General features: G+C 37.0%; 2 long non-coding RNA genes across 3 annotated transcripts; one reads left to right on the forward strand and one right to left on the reverse strand.

The window, feature by feature from the left end:
- Positions 1 to 881: 881 nt before the first annotated feature.
- On the reverse strand, positions 882 to 7,784 carry LOC140696606 (uncharacterized). Its single transcript, XR_012073107.1, has 2 exons — positions 7,580 to 7,784; positions 882 to 1,247 (listed from the first exon to the last, which is right to left on the reverse strand). It is a non-coding gene; the product is annotated as an uncharacterized lncRNA (long non-coding RNA).
- A 148-nt stretch (positions 7,785 to 7,932) lies between these two features.
- Positions 7,933 to 21,985, forward strand: LOC140696608 (uncharacterized). Of its 2 annotated transcripts, XR_012073110.1 has the most exons (3): positions 7,933 to 8,032; positions 12,567 to 12,725; positions 21,768 to 21,985. It is a non-coding gene; the product is annotated as an uncharacterized lncRNA (long non-coding RNA). The 2 variants fall into 2 exon arrangements; XR_012073109.1 differs by lacking the exon at positions 21,768 to 21,985 and having other exon boundaries at positions 12,567 to 12,899.

Raw genomic sequence — 21,985 nt, forward strand, 5'->3', positions numbered from 1 at the left:
GAAAAGAAACACATGAACTTACTTACAAAACAGAAACAGACTCAGAGACATAGAAAACAAACTTATGATTACTAGGGGGGAAAGAGGATGGGAATGGATAAAATGGGAGTTTGAGATTTGCAAATACTATCTACTATATACAAAATAGATAAACAACAAGTTTCTACTGTATAGCACAGGGAACTCTATTCAATATCTTATAGTAACCTATAATGAAAAAGAATATGAAAAGGAACATATGTGTGTGTATGTATGACTGAAACATTATGCTGTACAGCAGAAATTGACACAACATCCTAAACTGACTATATTCAATTTAAAAAAGAAGATATACATGAAACTGTTAATTTTTTACTCCTGGCAGGTAGAATAGAGGCTAGAGGTTGGCCTGGAAACTTTCATCTTTTATATTATACTCATTTGGATCATTTTGTTTTGGCCACAAGCATGGGTTTTTGTTAATAGAATGTTTTTAGTAGATTTATTAAAGGATGTTCCAATCTGTTCTTTCACTTGTTTGCCTTTTTTCAAGATATCTTCCTAATAGGAGTGGATAGTTCTTGAATGGCTTCATTCAGACTGATCAAAGTGGAACATCAGGGAGAGGAAGAAGTACATCAGCCTCTTACTGGGTATGATATTCATTCTGTTTCCCTGCTTCCATGATTTTCTCTAAATTATGTGATTACAGAGGCCCTGAGTATATCCCCTAGCCTTAGTTCTGGATCGCGCTTCTTAAACATAAAAAACATGACTCTTCCAACCCCCACCACCTCTCCCTTCTCTTTGCTTTTTACTCGTCAGTAATCAAGTCACTGACAAGTGACCCTGGATCAGTGGGTGATACCATCTGTTGGTCAGAAACAGAAACTCAGACTACCTTAGGTTGTGTAAGTTTAATAAAAGGATGTGTATGGAAATTAGGGAGGCAAGAACCCCACAGGAACTCAGGAACAGCTGAATGGTTGAGAGGCAGTGAAACTGAACACCATCAGTTAGAATTATCCACAGAGTATTAGGGCTTATTTATTTGGTCATCTCATTAACTGAGCACATCCTTCTGGGGCGATTATGGAGTCTTATCTCAGCTGGTACCGGCCCCTGACCAGCTTGTTCGTCTCATTTGTAGCTTTTTCTTCATGTCTTCACCTCACTCGTGGCTCTCACATCCCTACCTCCATGCGGCCTCCTGGATACCTTCTCAGCTTTTGTTCCCACACGTTCTGCTCCTGCAGATTCTCTGTTTCCTAGGATAAATTCAGGAGAAGGGATCTCACTGCCTTCATGAGTTACCCATGCTTGGAGATTTCCTTGCTTTTGAGACAGAAACCCACCTTGTGCACATAAAGGATTGGAGAATACAGAAATAACTTACCATAGGTTGGGGACAATGTGTTAAAGGCATTTTAAGTTAAAGTAAGAGAATTATGCTGGATTCTTTGCCTAAATAACTTTAAAAGACCTCTGCAAGAAACTGTGGAATTTATATAACAATAAGAAAATGATACTTTCACTATTATTATTTAGACCTCTCTTTCAGCCGTATAATTAAGTAAAAGCAATGAAAAACTTGTCTGATAAGAAAATTATATCTGATAAGAAGTTGGCCAAAAAACATTAGAAATTATCAAGTCTGGAAGAAATATTATGTAACTTATTCTTCTGATTTTCTGGTTTACATATATATTTTATAATGTATACAATATACTAATACTAATATATTATTAGATTGGTAATTATTAAGTAGACATTTAACTAGGGATATGTTTTAAAATCAACTGATAGTGTTTATATTCAAAAAGATTATAAGCTACTCACCTGACTGTTAACTTTATGAGGTTAGGCTGTTGAGAGCCTCAGGGACCAAGGCTGCCAATGTCCCCCCGTAGGACAGGCCACGGGGATCTAGATGGTACCCACTATGTGGCTGGTGCCAGTACTGACTCTGATGGCCCTGACCTACTTCATTCCCAGCTTTCTCCAGATGTCTCAGCCAAGCCAGTCTCCCCAGCCATCCATTCTGTGTGGTTACTCTCCATTTCTTTTTTCTCCACTGTGTTGCTGTAGACTCTTAATTGAGCTCTTGAGCCCTCCCGGGGCTCTTTTTGTTCATGAATAGCAGTCTGTTTTGTACGGGAGGGTGAAAACTGGCATTTCCTACTCTGCCTTCTTGCTGAAGTCCTAGATCTGTCTTTTACTTATCACACAGAATATTTAAAAGACATGTACTTAAGGATCAGTATTTAATAAAATTAATTTTTACTGCTTCATGAGGAACATTCTTAAGTGAAACTGGCTTTTTCTTTCTTTCTCCTGCAAGTTTGTGGCAATAAAAATAAAATTACTAAAAATGGAGAACAGCAGGATGCCACTGAAGGTATTTTTGCTAAAGCACCAGCAGTTTTACCCATTAGTGCTTCTGCATCATCTATGCAAATGTCAACAAAGTAAGAAAAAAGCAAACAATGTCTAAGTGATATTATGAAAAGCATTTTGACCTCATGGACCCCTGAAAGAGTATTGGAGAACCCAAGGTTCCACAGCACACTCTGTAGAACTGCTAATCAAATAGCAGTCCTTGTTGCTTAGTGGTGCTTCCACTAAAATATAAGCTTCCTAGAGTCAGGTTTATTCTTGTCTTGTTTGTCCTTTTAATTTTTTAACATTTTTTAGGGGGGTGAGTAATTAGGTTTATTTATTTATTTTTAGATGAGGTACTGGGGATTGAACCCCAGATCTTGTGCATGCTAAGCTCATGCTCTACCACTGAGCTATATACCCTTCCCTTATTTGTCATTTTAGTTTCATAGCCCAGAAAAGTGCTCGGCATAAAATAGTACAAAATAAATATACATACAAATATACATTTGTTAATGAATGAATTTAATATTAGTTGTATCTGAAGCCGGCAATTCACTGTTTTGCTTTTAGTGTTCCCCTAATAAATGTCTATCAGTTATTCCCCTGATAAATGTCTATCAGTTATTTTGGCTGATACGGTAAAACAAACAAACAAATAAACAAAAACCAGACTCTATAAAGCTGGTCTCTTAAAAGGCTTTCCCTGCATGTGACTATATCCTAAAAATTACAAAGTCAGAAGAGATTTTCTCTAATTCCTTAGAGCAACTTAGTCTTGTGCCTGAAAGCTAGAGAAGTCACCTCTGATGCATGCTCTGGTAACTTCCCATCACTGAGCCCTGCAATGGAAGGTCAGCTTTTCCATGGCAACCTCTGTAACAAATGGTGCAAAACACATTCTTTCCTTTTTTTTTTTTTCCTTCTCTTTCTTTTACAAAAGCTTCCTTTAAAAGGCAGTGGGGAGGGTAATTATAAAACATTTAATGTCCAATTGCCTTTTCAAGTACTTTTTTTTTTAAAGCCGAAGTTCCTGCTTCTTATTTCAATTACTAGTGGCTGTGAACAATAGAGTATTTCTCACCACAGCAACTCTAACTGTATTTGGTCTATAGTGAACTTGTCTGATGGAGAGCATAACATCCCCATCAAAAACCACACTTGCAAGGGCAAGTGTCTCCCCACCTTTGCACCTGCTGTTTTCTCTGAAGAGAATGTTCTCTCCCCCTTTCCTGACAGGTAAAACATTACCCGTCATTCAAGCCTTAACTCCAGTCTCACCTCTTCTCTTTGTCTTCTCCATATGCAAGTTATTGATACATACCATACTGTAGCACTTATCACAATGAACTTTAGATCTTTACCAGCAGGGATGATATAATTGTTAACTTGGAGTCCACAGGACCTGGTACAGTACCTGGAACAGAACAGATGTTTAACAAATGGTCTTTGGGACTGTTGTTGTTGCTGTTGTTTTAAGTCAACATCATTATCCTGTTGAGAGAATCACAGCAAAGTTGTTTTATCATCTAATTATGATGCAAATACATCGGGATACACTCCAGTACAGCATTACCACCTAAGAGAAACTATATTTCACAAATGCACACAAAATCACTAGATTTCATAAATTTTACAAAATCACATTTTTTTTATATAAATCCTGGCAATCCATGGCCCAGTCTTGCCATGAGTAAGTGCAAAGAAATAATAAAGTAGCAAGAAAAATGAAAAAGGTAGTTCAGTTCTTCAGGGTTTCCCAGAAACTTCAAGGAAAGAATACATTCATAAAGAGAACAGTTCATCTCCTTATCCTGCCGGCAAAGACTGGTCCACGGGCCAGCAGCACTAGTTTCACTGGGAGTTTATTAGAAATGCCAAATCTCAGTTGTTAGCCCCCAAATATATATTTTAACAAAGTTCTCATGAGATTTGTATGCTTGTTAATGATTGAAAAGCACTGATCTAACTTCTCAAAAATCACCTTCATCCATTTCTCTCATTTTCTTTAGAGCAGCTACAATCCCAGATCTGTGATCTGGGACTGTTTTGTGATTCTAATTTCTGCCAGTGGGTAACAGAGATCTTTCTGGAAAGGAAAACAAACCCACACCTCATCTCCATCCTTCCTCAGAGGAAGGAAGGACTGTGAAGGTAAGAAGAGAAGATTCCTGGGAAGGATGAGGAAGAGGTAAAGCAACACAGCAGAGGAAAGATGCTTGCAGTTGTGAGTGGTTTATTCCAAGACATCTAAGGTTTGTTGTATTGTCATGAAAAATAGAACAAATTTTATTTTTAGCTTTTTAAAAAGTGTATGCTGTTGAAGAAAACTACTTACCTATTAGAATTCAGATTACTCTGCTCAGATTCACTGATTTACTCTAATTGTTTTATTTCAGCTTATCTGTCTGTGATCTGTGATTTAGCAACTCAGAAGTGTATTCCAAAAACAAAAAAGTGTTTTTCCCTATGCTTATTGAACTGTTGACTTGCAGTTCTAACTTACTACACTTAGCAAAAATATGAACTTCAGTAAGAACCTGATACAGATGATCTAAGGAGCCTTAGATGTTGACTTTTCACAATGGAAGCTGTCTTTTTTTTTATATATTTATAGCTTGTTACTTTATATTAAAGGGATTCAGAATAAAGCACTGTGGCATAAAAATGATTTTGAGCTGAAGACATCTGAGTTCCTGAAATCCCTTATTTGCCTCCCAAAAAGAACCCAATGATCACAAATCACATCCCCAGGAGCAACACTAATCTCCTCTTGGAGACCAGAAGTCAGTAACACACCCAGACATTGCTATAAAACCATCCCAACCCCCATCTATTCTCCTAATGCCCATTTATCTTTCAAAAAGTTACTTGTTCTTCCATAAGTGGCCTTTTTAATTCCCGTCTAAGGGGTCATTTGTTCTCCCAAATGTGCCACTCTGCCCCTCCCCACCCCCTCTTAAGAGGGTATATTAAGCCCCAAATTCAACTGCCTCCTTGAGTCACATTCCTTTGTGAACTCCCATGTGTACATATGTAATTAAATCTGTTTTTCTTCTTGCTAATTTTTCACTTACCAAATTTGAGGCATTCTAAATTGGTATTAAAACGGTGGACATACTCAAACCAGACTTAATATGATTTAACCATCATACACTTATTTATTGAATAAAAATTTTGGCAAATGTGAGGTGAATTCACTCTGCGTAATCAGTAAAACCACAAGAAGCCTGAACTAGCATCAGGGACACTAGTTGTGCATTTACTTGACGCTGATTCTTTAACCATTCAGGGGTCACATGTTGGTGTTTTTCCTCAGCCCATGGTATTATTAAAAGAAATAGTGAATTTGAATACCTTTAGGAGAGGCATTTTCTCTGGTTTCATATCATTCTCACTATGCTTCAGTGTCCTACGTGTTTACATCTTACCTCTTACTTATTTTTAATAACTTTCCAGCCCCTTGAAGACAGTTAAGCAAGAGTCTTCTGATTTTAATTAGATTGCTCAAGATAACTGTAAGATACCTGCTAAAGTCTGAGTAATATCATCCTAAACAGAGAGCTAGGTCTAATTCCATATCATTAAATTTCATTTCAGCAGATTTTTGTTATGACAACATTATACAAAACAGCACAATAGTACTCAAATTGATTTTCTATATTAATAATTCTAAAATTTTTGAGGGTAACACACTAATTAAGAATGTGATAAAGGCCATATACCTTCTCTCCAGCAAAATGTGTTTGCTTCCCTTGTCCCCCAAATATTCCAAAGCAATTTCAAGTTGTTTATGGGCTTCCTAAAGCCCATTTGTAGATTCCTTTTTTATTAAGTACTTAATATGGTTAAAAACTAAGCAACTTGTAGTTAAAAAATTGAGCTTTTGAATAAGCTACTACATTAAATGTGTGTTAGTGTAATAGTGAAATTATCATGGATCTTAGCACTTTTCCTTTTTGTGTGTTTTCTCAAATTGAATGTTTTAGACTATAAATTCTTAAGGAAAAGACTATATCTATTACATTTCTCTCCCAGTGCAAAGCATAATTCCACATCTGGTATTATTACTAATAATACTGCATTACTAATCTTTATTATTGGACATGTATATCCGAAAGATGCAGACAGGTTGGAAAGCTGATGTATCAACATATTTGGAATGGCCAAAGCATAGATAAAGAAAATGTTAAGGAAAAAAACATAACAGAACAAAGGAACAAAATGGGCTAAAACACAAATATAAGGAAGCAAAAAGCATGTATGGAAAATGGTAAGAATCAAGAAAGATCCTACAGGACAGCTGTTGTCAAACTGTGTTCCAGGAAGCCCTAAGGTTGAGTAGAAGTAAATTAAGTATCATGATAAAGGGGAGGGACGCTAAGTAATTGGATCTTCAGAGGGCCCTTCAACACCTGGAAAACTAGAGCACTTTTATTTTGGTTTCTATACATCTTGGGTTCCATATGTAATTTATTTTGAAAGAAAAAGTTTCCCACTGCTGAAGCAAACAAAAAATAGTCAGTGTTTTAGGGTTGTTGTTGAAAACTAAATTTATCCAGCTTAAGGAAGATAAAGATGATTTATTATAAAGAAACTAGGCATTTCTCAGAAATGAAGGACAAAACTGTGGGCAAGAATTGAGCCTGCTACTCCAAGGGTGAGAATTAATAAAGCCTCAGAGAGAAACCTGGAAATGGAAATTCAGGAAATGGAAAAAAATCAGGAGTTCGGAAAGCATGCTTTCTCTGTTTCTCAGAGCTATTTTTCTCAGTGAACAGACTTCATTATTCTTTTTTTCTGCAAGGAAGTTTTATTTGCTTCTTTGTTAACATGGTTGGCAGAAGCAGCCAGATCAAAGCTACCAGGCATTTCCACGGTGGGCTGGCTGATGGAGCCATGATCACAGGTAAAAAGGTCATAAAGATTAAAGAGAAAAACGATTAACAGAGAATCTGTGACTTGTGAGATGATACCAATTGGCAAAATTTATGTGATTGGTCTCCACTTCCACTGCCTCCTGGTGTATACACCCTGCGTAATCCCCTCCCCTTGTGTGTGGATAGGACTGGTGCATGTGATGGGTTGGCACTCCAGCAATTACATTATGAATCAGTTGACTTTGAGTTAATAAACAATGGAGATTATCATTCCTAAATCTGATCTAAGGAAGATGAACTCTTTAAAAAGAGGTGGCGTCTAAGAGAGCCATTCTGCTGACCTTGAGGAATGAGCCACCATGAGTTTTACAAGGAAATGAATTCCACCAACAGCCATATAAGCCTGAAAGAGAAGATTCCTGGACCTCAGATGAGACTCCAGCTCTGGCTGACACCTTGATTGCAGCTTTGCCAGCCTTGAGCAGAGAATACAGTAATGTGGTGACTGGACTTTGGACCTATAGAAACTGAGATAATAAATGGACGTTGTTCTAAGCCACTAAGTCTGTGGTAATATTACACAACAATAGAAAACTAATAAGCCTATCTAGAGGAGGTGCTGGAGTTCCATTCTGGTAATTATGACATAAACTTTCTGAAAGCATTTATTTGATGCCAGTGCTACTGTTCCCTCTGAAGTGGTGAGAACTTCCCTCTCTACCCACAGTGCACACCTTCCACCAGTACAAACGAAACTGTCAAAAACCTAGTTGTGTGATAGCTTTTCCCTTCAGGTAAAAAGATATATGGGGTACATTTCTATGTGTTCTCTCTCCAACTAGATTATACATTCCATTTGATTCTGTTTAGGGGGAGCATGTGTTGTATAATTTTTGTAACTATTTAAAAAGTATGCTGCATATTGTTTAAAGTCTATTCAAGTGCATAATAGAAAAGCAAATGACATTTTTTTCATTGGTGAGTCTTTCACCAATTTCCCAAAGATGGCTAATATAATTTAGTTTAAAATATTCATTTTATTTCTAGGACTTTCAACTTCAAGATCCTGATTAATAGCCACTCAACTATAATGCCATAATCTTTTTTGACACTAAAGACTATTTACTCACAAAAAGAATAATAAATGTCAATTACTTTTAGTCCAAGAATTATTTAGTATTTATAAAAGTTTTTAACATCTACAACAGGTAGCATTAATACAATGCTTATAACACCCAGATAATTAATATTCACTTTATTATCATCAATTGATATATATCCCTACTTCATAGGAAAGAAAAGAATTTCTAACTTGTTGACTAGATTTCTAAGGAAAAATATTTTCTCAAATCCAATTTTTCAAAAGTCAGATCTGCAAATTTTTTAACCTACATATTCAAATCAGTAAGATATTTTCAAACAAATATCCTCAGTGCATGTAAATTTATTTATGTTATAAATAAAAATATTTCTATAGCCTTACATTACAAAGGATGCAATAGAATTTTTTAAAAAATGAACTGAGGAAAAAAATGTTATTTTAATAATAAATTTAAAGAGAACAAAATATTTTTTCCTTAAAAATAAATAATATATTTATGTTATAGGGACAAAATTAATATTTCATATGTCTCATTATTTATAAAAATATTTTGGCCTAACACTTTATAGTATAGTGCAAGTATGAGTTTAAATTCAGTTTACTTAGATACTTGGGTTTCCTAGTCCATCTTAGCTGACAAAAAATGTTGCAGATCCAAATGGAAAAAACATGTCTGTTTTTTCTTTGCTTACTAAATCATCCCACTCATTTCTCTATGTAGTCCACTAAAAATTTTTGTTGAAATTCAAGCACATTTAATCTTCCCTTAAGTCCATTAGTTTTTCTTGTAAACTAATCAAGTGTTAATTATACCTTTAAATAATGGTTCAAAACCCACTGAAACTCTTTTGAAGATTTTTAATCAGGGTAGAAAATTTGTTTTCCATGTTCTTAAGTGTGCAGATTTTTAGCAACAAAATTATGTAATGATGGAAACATCCGTTTTCAAAATGCTCTTTCTGCAGCCTGCATTTATTTCAGAAAAGAGTTATTTTCTTTTTATTGAGCAACTTCTTGGATCTTAGTAAATTATTCCTCTTAATTACGTTGGGAAACAGCTTGCATTAAGAATAGGAAATGTGTCAGCTAGGCCATTTTCAAGTGTCTTACTTGTGGTTGCATTATTTGCAATGTCTTCAATCAATCGCAATTCTTTTTAAGCCACTAGTCTATTTTCTGAAGGGTTAGGTCAGTGAAAACTAGAGGAAAAAATCCATATGTCCACCTAAATGAGTCCCAATGAATTGCTTTGTTGTAATAATACTTGAATGAAAATGTTGCTGTCAACCCTTCCTCCAGGTTAAAGATCCACCTTGCCTCCTACAATAGGTGGCCCATGACTGCCCCTAATGATGGGCTTATTGTGGGGGCCAGAGTATGAGTAAAGCCTAATGCCTTTCTTAGTTTTCAAATGAAATAAAATAGTTCTGGTTTTTCTTCCCCTATTTTCAATAGATATCTTGAACAACTCACTTCGAAGACTGAAGTTTGTCTTCACCTTCACCAAAACCTAATGGTTCTTGATAAAACTTCAACTCCTGAGTCCCATCCAGACCTACAGAGATCATTTCGGGACAATGATCAGAGTTTTAAAACAAGCTTTACAGGTGATTATTATACACCGTAAAGCGACAACTTGTCTTGAATCAGTGATTCCCAAGCGAAGTAGAAAAACAGGGTTACATCAGAATTAACTCGGGATGCTTGTTAAAAATATCCAGACACTGGATTCCATCCAAGACCAACTAAAACCAAATCTCTATGGGGAGGACCTGGAATTTTAAAGTGATTTCTCATGCAGGACCCAGTATAGATAGAAACCACTGCAGTCTGTATCAGTGAAGTGAGCTTGTAATAAGAACTGATATTTTTCTTACTCCTCTCAATATTCTATTGCTAGCAAGCTTTTAGAGTTCTTTGAGGTTCTTACTTTAGATCTGTGATTCTCAAAATGAGGGTCCTGGACCATCAGCAACAGCATCACTTGGAAACTTTAAAAATATGAATTATCAGACCCCATCCTAACCCACTGAATCAAAAACTTTGGGTGAGGGCCCAGCAATCTGTGTTTAAGGAGCCATAAATGTAATTCTGATGCACACTTAAGTTTGAGACTGCTGTTTGAGGTAAAATAATGAATATTACCTGTCCCATTTTTTAGGGGGAGAACTTTATAATAATTTTGTATATAAGAACTAATTTAATTTCTTAAAAGTTGCATTATTGACAATGATTAAAATCTCACGTTTTCTCTCTGTGTTTCCCTTTATGTTGTGTGCTGCAGATTTTGGCAAAAAGAGTACCATTTTAAATATTTGCATTGGGGGAGTCGGAGATCAGAATTGAGGAAATCTCTTAAGGTTAAATTCTCACAAATACTTCCTCCCAAAGACCTCACGCCAGTCCGTGATTTCCCAGCAGATGTTTTCCATTATACTGTTACTGGGTCATGACAGCCTCTGCACGGTTTGCAATTGCTATGACAACCACATTTTTTGGTCTGCAGAGAATAGTACAGCTCAGAGGTGTACGTTTTTTTCTTAGTAATGGAAATGTTGATCCATCAAAGGGATTGATTCAGTTGACAACTGTACAGTTGATAAATCAGCAGTAAATTTGCAGGATTACATTTATTATACATGCTTTATCCAGGGAACAGTGTGCTGTTTCCACTAAATTTTCTAGACAGATAAAGATCCTGTGGTAAGCATATCAGTCTTTAAAAACTATAAAAAGCTGGGGGAAATGTTGTATTATTATTATAAACCATGTTTTTCATGTAGGAGAAAATGATTCTAGGGAAAAAAGCCACAAATTTTGGTGATTCATAGTTACTGTTTTACACTCATTTTGAACCTATTTTCCCCTTGGTCACTTTACAAAACGAAAGCAAGTATTAATTTGCAAAGCAATGATAATTTAATAATATTGTAGACTTGAAAGCAATACATGTAGCATCTAATTGTTGGTAATTTCATTTGGGAACTTGTTATTTAAGGTATCATTAGGTTTTACATACACAAAAATGCTATGGCAAAATATTTTCAGAATTAAGGTCCTTTGAAAAATGAACCAATTATCATTTTTAAATTAAATCAGGAGAAAGTTTTGTGGGGTTTTTCCCTCTAAAAGTGTATGTCTGGACATGATCATTTTTCTTTCAAGAATTATTCATAACGTACTGAAATCATGTTCTGGTGGGTTTATGACCTATATGAGAATGAAAATCTTTTCAGAGGTATTTTAAACTATGGTAATTACTTTCAGTTGTAGGTCCCACGAAGTCAGGGTCAAAGTATGATGTTCATCCAGTAAGCTGTGAAATCTAAGTGCATTTCTACTATAAACATGATTGGGGATGGGCTCCATTTTCTGCTTGTTTTTGCAGTGTTTTAGTATTTTTTGCTTTGGAATAATTTTGATTAAAACAATCATATATATGCATCACTTTGATAGGCAATTGTTCTGTTTTAATCAATTATTTTTTGAATTTGCATTCTTTGTTATAACTCAGTGAAAATTTGAAAATGTTTTCTCTTCTCTTTGTACTGGAAATTATAAAATTCTTTATATTGTTTCATTGGCAACTTTCTCTGAATTATAGACCTTGAAATGACTGTGTTTCGTATTTTTCTTTTACCAGTTGTACCTTATTGCCCTGTATCAATGGGGTATGTACTTGTATTATTTCCTCCTCATATATTACGTGTTTCCTAAAGTTCAATATTATTTCTTTGATTTGTCTTTGTATCCCTTGTAGTACCTAACACATACATAGGTGCTCAACAAATGCTTGTTATAATAAACTGAGATAAAATATTTTATCCCCCTGGAGATTTGAATTGAATGGTGTTAATTTGATATGGCTTTCTACATTTCTGAATTTTCCAGATTCTAAAAATCATATGATTTTCAGAATCTACAGGGAAACTAACCTACGTTTTAAAACAACGACAAAAATGAAATTCAGTAGCTACCTTTCTGCCTTGTTTCTTTCAGTTCCACATCACCTGGTAAACAAGACAGTGGTGTTTGGATGTTTTTCTCACTCTCCACCCACTCTGAAATTATGGAGAAAATTTTTGAAGTGATTGTTTATCCAAGGGAAATTATACACCCACACTCAATCAGAACGTGAAAGAAAAGAGTGCCCTTCTCTCCTCATCCTGTTCTTCCGCTTTCCACCCACTTCTCATCCTCTCCTGCTCTATGTCTTGGTGTTTTAGGAAAAGGAGACTCGGGATTTCAGAACTGGAAGGGACCTAAGAGACTATGAGACCACAGGTTGCAACCTCTGGGGCTCTGGGAGCCCGGCAACACTGCAGTGAGCGCAGTGGGCTTGCTGAGGACTGCGGTGTCCCCACAAACACGAGCTGCGTCTAAAGGTGACAAGGCAACGTGCAGGCTCGGCTCCAGGCAATTATTGCCAAGAAAGAATGCAGGCTGGTTCTGCCAGTTTCTTCAAGAAAATTCAAAAATTGATTTTTATGCAAACATCTCAATTTTAATATTTATTTTTAAACTTAAAAAATTATAGTTGACTTACAATATTATATTAATTTCAGGTGTACAGCATTCAATTTTTCTAGATTACATGTCATACAAAGTTATGAAATATTGACTATATTTCCTATACTGCACATTATATCCCTGTCACTTATTTGTTTTATAACTGGCAGTTTGTACCTATTAATCCTGTTCACCTATTCCGTCCCTTCCCCCACACCTCTCCCCTGTGATAACCACCTCTTCTCTGTATCTGTGAGTCTGTTTCTGTTTTGTTATATTTGTTCTTTGTTTTTTTTTCAGATTCCACATATATGTGAAAACATACAGTATTTATCTTTCTCTGTCTGACTTATTTCACTCAGCATAATACCCTCCAGGTTCACCCCTGTTGTCACAAATGGCAAGATTTCATTTTTTTTAAGGCTGAGCAATATTCCATTGTGTGTGTGTGTGTGTGTGTGTTCCACATCTTCTTTATCCATTCATCTATTGATGGACACTTACGTTGCTTCCATATCTTAACTATTGTAAATAATGTTGCTATGAACATAGAGGTACTTATATCTTTTCAAGTTAGTGTCTTCATTTTCTTTGGAAAAATACCCAGGAGTGGAATTCTTTGATCCCATGGTAGGGCTATTTTTAGTTTTTTGAGGAACCTTCATATTGTTTTCCATGGTGGCTGCAACAATTTACATTCCCACTAACAGTATACTCAGGTTCCCTTTTCTCCACATCCTCACCAAGACTTGTTATTTCTTGTCCTTTTGACGATAGCATTTCTTACAGGTGTGAGGTAACAACTCATTGTGGTTTTGATTTGCATTTCCCTGATGATTAGTGATGTTAAGCATCTCTTCATGTCCCTGTTGGCCCTCGGATGTCTTCTTTGGAAAAATGCCTGTGCAGATCCTCTGCCCATTTTATAACTAGGTTCTTTGTTTTCCTGAATTGAGTTGTATGAGAGGTTTTTTTTTAATTTAACCCCTAGTTATCAGGCATATCATTTGTAAATAACTTCTCCCATTCAATAGGTTGCTTTTCCATTTTTTTGATGATTTCCTTCACTGTGCAAAAGCTTTGAAGTTTAATTAGGTCCCATTTGTTTATTTTTGCTTTTCTTGCCCTTGCCTGAGGAGAAGATCCAAAAAAATATTGCTAAGATTGATGTCAAACAGTGTACTACTTATGTTTTCTTATAGGAGATTTATGGTTTCAGGTCTTACATGTAAGTGTTTAATCCATTTTGAGTTAATATTTGTATATAGTGTGAGAAAATTTCTAGTTTCATTCTTTTACATGTTGCTCTTCAGTAGCATCACAATTTTCAAATGTTGGCAACTGATGGACATAAAAAAAAGCACTGTTTTTCAAATAAAACATATCCTCAGGCCAAAATTAGTCCATGAGCTACCAGTTCTCAAAATGTGGTTAGACCAAACTTTCATATCACAGCTGAGGAAACTCAAGTTCAGACTAATGTAAAAACTTGCCTAAGACCATCCTGGATCTTAGACAAAACTCCAGTTCTTCAACCATAGGTGCTGGTGACTTGATGTAGGTATTTCCCTAAGACGTCAGGAATGAGGTTTACAAGCATGTTCTCTGTGGAGGTGGAGTGTCTGGAAACTGTTTTATATCTTTGATCATGGAAGCAGGAAGGCATCTGTTTTGTGGATTAGAAAGTGGTAACAAGGCTTTATTTGAGTAGGTGATGTGGTCCAACATCTGACTGGCAACGTAGAGGAATAATGTTTAATTTATGTTCATTGCATTTCTTAATAACCCCAAGATCTTTTGTGCAGAAATAACATAGCCATCTTTGAATTTCAGTTAAAATTTTGTTAATGCTAGGGAATTGATAAGTATTATACTACTTCTATTAGATTATTATTTTGATGAATGCTTTAGGGATTATTTATAATTTAGAGAAAGAGAAAATTATCTACTAAAATTGCAAGAATAATCTCTCTCCTGCATTTATAATATTACATTGCATTTTGTTTTCTGCATTTAAAGTGTTCTTTCTCTAAAGGCTCAAGAAACTTCCAATAGATCACTGGTGAAATCAAGTAGAACTTTCTCATAAAAAGTAAGGTTTCTATTTCCTTAGATAAAATTTCCTGAGATAAAATCCACTGTAGGGATTTTATATCCAAATGGTCCAGCATGCTCTGTCCTTGTTTCACAAACAACCCAAGACTGGAAAAAGGATCAACCAAACCAGAAAGGGCTACAATCTGAAGATGAGAGTATGACTCATACAAAGATTAAGGAAGGCCTAAATCACAAAACACATCCCAAGGCACTCTTCAAATGTTTAATAAAGATGACTATCAGTGGTCCTCAGCTCAGATTATCCAAGAAACTTAAAAACAAACAAACAAACAAAAAACAGTGCTCAACAAAGTATTCTGATTAAATTGATCTGGGAGGTGGGCACAAAGATATCTTATCCCAGTCCATCTCCACACAGTGGTGTTGGCACCTGGGGGCAATAGCAGTGGTTCCAGATGTAAGGTAAATTCTCTTCTAATGCTCACATCAATCCTTGTCGTACACCCCAGGATGTTCAGTATCAATAACTAAAGAGAAGTGAAAACCCATCTCAGTCCCATAGTGATGTGCTGGCTACAGAAGAGGAAACCTAGAGCCTTAGTTAATTGTATCCTAAGTACCAAAGCTGATTTCTGTTCAGGTGTCAATTTCCCTGGCCAGCCCAAGGGTTTCCAGACAAAGTGGCTTGTGTCTCTAAGACTAAAGTCCCTTCAATTCTCTGAGGACTCAGAGGTAAGCAGTAGAGGAGATTAGGATATTGACAGAACGAAGCACCACTTGCTGGACATGCTTAGGGACATGGTCACAGTAGGGTCCACCTAAGAGAAAAATACAAGAGCATTCCAGAGACAGCACCAGAATTCTAACATGGGAGGCTGAATTCTCATTCCTGGCTGGCAGGGATGAGAATAGCCCTTTGGCACCGGTCTTAAACTTGTATTTGCATAACAAATCACTAATTTTCCCTAGAGGAGATGTTTATTTACCATACAAGAAGTTCTAGAGCCATGAAAGGCTGATGGCGATTAAGGAATTAACCAAATACCTCAGCCAGCCATCTATGGATGGCTCCTGTGATGGTTAGTTTAAGGGCTGGCTGGGCTGCTCTAGCCCGCGGGGCTCCCCTCCCGTCCCCTCCCTTCCCTTCCCTTCCCTTCCCTTCCCTTCCCTTCTTCTCGCCTCTCCTCCGCCCGCGCCAGGTGCGTCGCTCCGCGCTCTGGCCGGCGTGCCCAGGAGCCTGGGCTTCCTGCGGTGAAAGGGGCCGCCCACAGAGAACCTGGCCTCGTCACCGAGGCACAACGGTCCGGACTACACCTAGAATGAGCTGCAGCGGCGACACGGCCTGGGCCCTGTTCATGCTCGACTTCTGGTGCAACCAGTTTGTGCATCAGGAGAACGCCAAGAACGTGGAGATCCCGAAGGGCTTCAAGTCCGTTCCACTGATGGCAGGTTCGCGCCCAACTTCAAGCTCTTTGAGAAGTGCGACGTGAATGGCACCAAGGCGCACCCACTCTTCGCCTTCCTTCGCGAGGCTCTGCTCACGCCCAGTGATGTCGCCACTACCCTCATGACCGAGCCCAAGTTCGTCTCCTGGTATCCGCAAGGACGTCGCTTGGAACTTCGAGAAGTTCCCGGGAGGCTTGGACGGCGTGCCCATGCAGAGGTACAGCTGAAGCTTTCTGACCATGGACCTTAAGCCTCACCTGGAAGCTTTCCTGGGGGCCCAGCTGGGCCTAGGGCGCCCCTCCTACCCCTGCTCCTTAGCAGTCAAAGCTCTGCGTTCTGGGGATTTCATCCATGCAGGTGTTTCCTCTAAACCTGCAGGGAAGGAATGCCTGATATCCGGGAATATCCCCCAGATATTCCTGTCCACCCCTGTCCTGTCCATCCTGCCTCCCCTTTCCCAGACCACAGCTCCTCACTTACACAGTGCTGAGTGTCAGCAGGAAAAAAAAAAAAAAAAGAAGAAGAAGAAGAAGGAAGGAAGGAGGAAAGGGAGGGAGGCAGGGTGGGAGAGACAGAAAGAAAGAGAAGAGAGCTGGCTGGTTGTCAAAGCAATTCTTGAACACAAAAGTTCAGGCCCAGAGATGGAGGCTGAATGCTCTAGTATGGCCATTGTCACAGGTCTTAAAGTAACGGGTTTGGGGAAGAACATCAGTCCTCTGAATCACAGTCAGTAGTGAGAATTTGCTTCCTGACTGGACTTGACACCAGCTCTTAGTTTTCATTTAGTTAAGTCCATCAGCACAGTCACCTCCTCGCATGCTGGGTCAGTGTTTCCGGTATGTGCCACTTTATGAACTCAGAATCTTCATCTTCTCCTTCTTTCTCAGTGTCCACTCTGACAGCTAGTATCTGGGCCCTCAGAACATCAAAATTTTTATTATCCTTATCTATAGGAGAACTAGGACAAATTGCCATGAACTTGCTTCTTTAAGGGAGACCAACGTAAGGGATTCCTTGGTGTTTTTCTGTGCCAATATTTAAACAGTTACCTTATCACCTTAAGGAAGAGAGAAAATATAGATGTATACATTTATTTCCCTTTAAGCTCCGAGTAATTCTCTATTTTACATTTAATTCTCTGAAAGCCTACACATAGAGGTTTATACAGTAACGATAACTAACTTTTATAAATTTTAATATTTTAAATGTTAATACTTAACCTCAAAAGAATGTGTTCAGTGAACCCAAAAGTTTAAATCAGTTATTTTCCAGACTGTGTTCTGCAGATCTAGAGTTCTGTGGCTTCTTAGCTGTTACCCCATACACTCATGTGCTGGTGTAAACACACACAGAATGTACTGGATTGGGAAATGCTGTCTTAAGTAAATGTAAACTGGCATAATTACTCTAAAACTTCAAAAGCTTATGCCAGTTAACATTATAAAGATATATTTTTAGCACATTTTAAGAATTATTCAACCAATCAATCCTCCTTGGAGGATCATGTGATGAGACTGGTTTTTTTAAAAAGAATTTCAGAAAATGTGTTCAACATCATGTACTGAAGAGCCATGGATTTTGGACTCGCAGACAGGATTCAAATTCCAGCTTTGTCACTTGTCCATAAATGTGACCAAGGACAAGCAACTTGATTGATTTCTTGAGTTGAAATTGGATAAATAATATCTGTCTCACGAGACTGATCAGAGATTAAATTAGTTAACATAGTCCACACAACTTACCAGGCCAGCTAGTATTCCGTGATATTAAACACGATTTCCTTAGACTATTACTTATTGTTGGACATTTGAGTTATCTTCAGATTTTCCTTTTCAAAAAAAGCTTTGTATGAACAACTTGGAACAAATTACTTGTTTGCATTTAGATTATTTTCTAGGACTCTATTCCCCAAAGTGAAATTACTAGATCGAAGGAAAGAAATCATTGTATAGCTTTTGTCACAAATGGCTCTGCAGAAAATTTGAACCAGTTTACGTCACTTAAAATATATAAGCGGACCTTTTTACCCTAACCTGTCACCAGTGGATCTTTATTGTTTTGCTAGTTTAATGGGGATATACCTTAAATTTGCTCCAAGGCAATTTTGTTTCATCTCCAAAATACTGTGGATTTTTGAGTATGCTGGTTTACTGTCTTTATTTTTATGCAAGTGGGCAAGCTGTTTTTTTTTTCCTTTGACATTTATTGAGTAGGATCTGAATTTCCATGTTATAGGATCTTCAGCCAACCTCATGTTTTAGAGCAGATATTGATAACACATGATAATGCTGCTTTAGGATGACTAACTAGCAAGCTTTGTTATGTGACTCCTACCCTTTGCTCTTCCACCACTTCCCATCCTCATCCTACTCTCTGAATTTTGTAGAATTTAGTGGATCTCAGGTATTTTTGTTTTTGGTTGTTTTTTTTTTTTTTTTTTTTTTGGACAAGAGTGATACCACAGAATATCCAGTGCTTACGTCTTGGCTTATGTTTGATCAAAAGTATTTAAGTTTCTCTAAAAACCCAGAAGAGCCATGATCCTAAATTTACATCAGTAATTTATTGCATGGAAAACCTTGAACTTGGATCCTGGTAGTTTTTAAATTAAAGTGTAAAGGGACTTGATAATTATGAAAGCAATACAGAGGACTGTTTCATATAATGCCAAGCTCTACCTGCAACATTTTCCCCCGTTGCCAAGGCCGCTTGGCTACTATCTACCCTGTTCTTTAGGACCAACACTGACTTTAGACATCAGGTTCCATCTCACTAATCCATAGCTTAGCACTGAGTTGCAGGTCCTGCTAGTCCGGTCTTGAACTTCAGTACTGTTAACTAACTTGTCTTGAACCCAGGGATTAAGTTCCTTCCTTGTTTTGCCTCTTGTCACTCCATGGGGATAGTTGTCTGTTCTTCAAAAATCAAGCTTTTTAGTTGGGGGGAGAGTTGGTCTGTGACCTGTTGATTGTAGGAGACACCTACTTCCTACCTGCAAACAAGGAGCCATCTTATTAAACTAACGGATGAAAAGCTAGATAAGTCATGATCCAAACTCTGAAGCTCTACCATTGTTTCCCACAGAAAGGAGTGTGTGTTATTTACGTAGCAAACAGAACAGCTCCCTCTTGCCAAGGTCCACAAAATGAGGCATCTCTGATACATATGTACATGACTCAGATATTTCCTTCTCTGTATTGGGGAAACATGCTTGCTTTGTAAAAGAACAGATATTGAGGACTGTGTGCTGAAAAGAGGCAGGAGAGGGAGCCCTAGAGGAGAGAACCCAGCAATTGTCTGCAGAAATGGTTCACTAGATGTCACCCCACACTTGAGTCAGGATTAATGTCTTTTTTTAACAGAGCACACTTCACCTTCCTGGCCAAAAACTTTTATTTCTCCTCCAAACTAAATTGATGGAATAGCTCTGTGTTGAAAATGCTTCCATGTCATAAAGGAATTTTTGGCTTTAACCAAAGGATTTTTAATGTCCATGAAGTATTGACATTTGAGCAATGATGTACTATGCTAACCTATTATGTAATTGTATATAGTGTATTTAGTATATAGAAATTTTAAAACAGAAATAAGCAAAAGAAAGTGGGAAAAAACCCTACATGACATGATCTTGCCTCCAGAAATAAAATTATAAACATTTTGATGTATCTTTCTAAAGTTCTTTCTACACACACACAAAATTTGGCTTATAAAGTACATATTATGAATTCTTTTCATATCAATAAATAACTTTTTGCTGTGGATATGTAATCACTTAAATGTCATAATAGTGTTCTATTATTTATTAACAAGTTTCATATAATTAAACATTGGTACTATATGCTTGAGATCCTAATACGCTGAAAAAAGATATGAGCTTTACTGTATTTTTCTCATGTTGTATATTAATGTGGATGACAGTACCAAATCATATCTTCCTTAAACCATTTTAACATTTCCCTTTGAAATAATTGTTCAAACATTAAAAAAATCTTAGAGCAAGCCACTTTTGTCTAAGTACTTGATATATATATGTTTACCATTAAGTTTTCAATTCTAAGGAAGAAAAATCATGACGACCTGGCTTGATATGAGTATTCACTCCAGGGAACCCCGAAATGGCACAGGTTTCTTATTACTCTGTGGGTGGGGCTGGAGGGATCTGTAGACACATTTTATGTTCAAAATATTGTGTGTATGTCATTTACTGGCAAGAGACTCTATAGATTTCAAGGTTTTCAAAGATGTTAGAGACATATTCTTGAGAGCAGATGTTTCTGTGTTCTAATTCCTTACTAGGTTAGTGCATGCAATTTATTAACGTCTCTGATCTCATTTTTCCACCTGTAAATGGGAGGTCAGGATATCTACCTTACTGTGTCATTGGAATCAAATAAGATCATGCTTTTAAAACTCCTGGTTCATAAAAGCACCAAGAGTTTATTTTCTGTTTTATAAATGCAACTTTCTCATTTTCAGAAATATAATCCATGATTCTTCACATTAGTTGAGTGCACAAGTAAATAATATGTGTTTAACTCTGTAAAATGCTTTAACGTATTTTATTGAACTGTACAATTATAAGTAAACCATGCTTACTGCTGTTATTTCCATATGGCTTTTATCAATATGCTTTTGATCTGTTTATTTTAAGCATTATACATTTTTACAATTTTTGTCTTCCTCTGATTTTTTTCTCTCTCTTTTAATCCTTTCCTACCTGAAAAACTACTGAAGTCATTAAAGCCATCATGAAATAAGTCCTGTTGGCTTAGGAATATATGATTTCAGTTTCTGTTGATACTCACCATGTGCTTATGGAATACACTGTTCGGGTTTTGAAAAGAGAATAATGATGTGATACTCTGACAGCTCATTCTCCACACCCTTTCCGTAATAGCTCAAGTAATAATTGGAAAGAGGCTGCTTTTCTTTGACAAAGCTGTTTAGAAAGTCTGGTCAAGTCTCACAGTTTTGTTTGCACCTACCCAGCAAGTGATGGAATAAAGCAAGAAAACTTCTGTCCCTCCTCACTGGTACACACACAACACACAACACACGCACACACGCGCGCACACAAACACACCCCCCCATTTAACAGTTTCCACAGGAGGATATTGTATTTAAGGAATGCTACGTTGATCCGTTGCATTACCTTTGTCAGAAATGGTTTCTTTCTCAGGATAGAAAACACCACTGATCTTGACTTAGCACTGAAACAGATATGTGTGCTTGGTGTACTTGTATACACAGACGTGATTTTGTACACATAAAATTCAGTTCTGTATTTCTTAAAATTTCTCCATCCTATAACAATAATAAAAAACCCCCAGCTAGGTGGGAATTGGTTAATCTTTATTTGCAAGCCTTGCACTTCTAATGCCAGACATCCTCTTCTTTTTTCTTTTTTTCCCTAGGTGGGCTTGTCTGAATATTTCCAGAAGAAGTTAGTAGGTGGCGACTTTTATCTACACTTTCTGTGGTAAACGTGTCTGCTCTTACCTTTGGTACAAATTGTGTGTTCACGCTGTTTTACTATTTAGAGTTGTACTTGCTCAAGCTGTGTTACTGTTCACTACTGCTGTAACATCAAGGCCTGAAAGAGAGGTCAAAATAAACACATTCTGTTCCTTTC

This window comes from Vicugna pacos, chromosome 5 (genome assembly GCF_048564905.1).
Source record: "Vicugna pacos chromosome 5, VicPac4, whole genome shotgun sequence".
NCBI classification, from domain to species: domain Eukaryota; kingdom Metazoa; phylum Chordata; class Mammalia; order Artiodactyla; family Camelidae; genus Vicugna; species Vicugna pacos.